The sequence below is a fragment of the Octopus bimaculoides genome, chromosome 9 (genome assembly GCF_001194135.2).
Source record: "Octopus bimaculoides isolate UCB-OBI-ISO-001 chromosome 9, ASM119413v2, whole genome shotgun sequence".
NCBI classification, from domain to species: Eukaryota; Metazoa; Mollusca; class Cephalopoda; order Octopoda; family Octopodidae; genus Octopus; species Octopus bimaculoides.
In genome coordinates, this window is record NC_068989.1 from 76,481,935 (window position 1) to 76,483,728 (window position 1,794).

Sequence of the window (1,794 nt, forward strand, 5' to 3'; positions counted from 1 at the left end):
ATATATATATATATATATATATATATATACACACATACACATATATACAAATATACGTGTGTATATATATTATCCACCCATACATGTGTGTACACATGCACACATACAGATACGCGCGCGCTCACATACACACACATATATTTATATATACATGTACACACACGTACTCATACATATCGACTCTGGTCACAAATTTCTTAAGATGTATTGCTTCCTTACCATTGACACAGAGCATAAAAACATTCATTAATATGACTTGTCCATGGCACAAATTTCCAGACATCAACCTCAAATCTGCAGAGAACATAGCATCATGGCTGATCGGAGTACCGCGGTACAGCTTCAGTGTTCTGCACGTGAGCCAAAACAATAGAAATTGTGGTATTTCATTACCATCGACGCGCCTGATACCTGTTCGCCATAAAGTAAAATTCACCATCTTTGGCGGTTCTAACGGTTTCTGGTTTTAACTCGGTTGCAAATAAATAAACTAATAATAAATGAAATATTATTACATAAAACAGAAAGAGAGAGAGGGAGAGAGGGAGAGAGCGAGAGAGAGAGAGATGGTGTGGGAATAGTACGCGCTCATAAAACTTTATGGTGGCAAACGCTTGCGCTATGTAGATGACAGAGTGTAGTGACATTAAGTAGACGTGTGGACTTTGTAATTTAGCAACAAACAGGAAGAAACAAGATGATCAGAGACTACAAACAAAGCAGATATAGAACCTTCTTTGTCCCTTTATGCGTGATCCAGCGGAATTCCTAATATGTTGCTGCTGGGTGTAACAGGGCTACACAAGCACCGCTCGGTGCTTATGAGAGGTTTGTAGATTAAAACACGAGAAATGAAGTGACTTGCTGGAGGACACGGCACGTCGTTCGGCTTAAGTAGTGAAGTCAAGTCGATGTAATCATAACCCGAAAACAGTAGACTCTAGGCCATGTACCTTCATAAAGTATTAAGAGTATACTTTTAGGTGCATATATATACATATTTAGATCGACACACACTAGCATATGCATACATATGCATTAATGGTTGTTCGCCGGCCGCCCGGAGTTTATCCACCTTGTTACCTTTTTTTTTTCCATCCCACAGGATGTTCGATAATCAGTTTCTCGAAGAAGAAGATTTGGCAGATTCTTTTCTTTAGTCCCCAATAAATCCACATTGCGAGCGGTGAAACCGTTGAATAAGTTTGTGACATAGAAACTGGTCTCTTTTTATTCAAAAGTAAAATGTTAGAAGTTTATCTCAGCCAAAGGGCAGTGAAAAATAATTCGTAAATGTAGTTGAGCAAGCTGTCTACAGAAAATGCTGTTTACAACTCATTAAGAATTGACAATTTTTTTTATTTACCCGTTGACGTTTTAAAGAAAGAAAAAATTAACGATAGATTGTGGCACTGATTTCACAGATATACAGCGGTATTTAGAAAACATTGAAGAATTTACATGTAAATTATATCATTTCAGAACATTCTTCATCTTTATACTCATTGTAAAACTGAGGTATTGTTAAGATTTTCATTTTGTTATTTGTTTGTATATCAAGACTGTTCCTATCTGTCCTTCAGTTTGAAACTGCATTTCATTTATCCTGCTCCCACTTTCATTATTTACCAATCAGGACAGTCGATAAACGCCTTAACCTCAAACCACATGTGATAAAATTTAAAATGATACCATCAATAGTCGACTTATGTATCGCAATTAATACGACTCATTAAAACGCTTTGAAATTAGTGTCCCAGCAAGCCCCACAATCTGATTAATGAAAACATATGA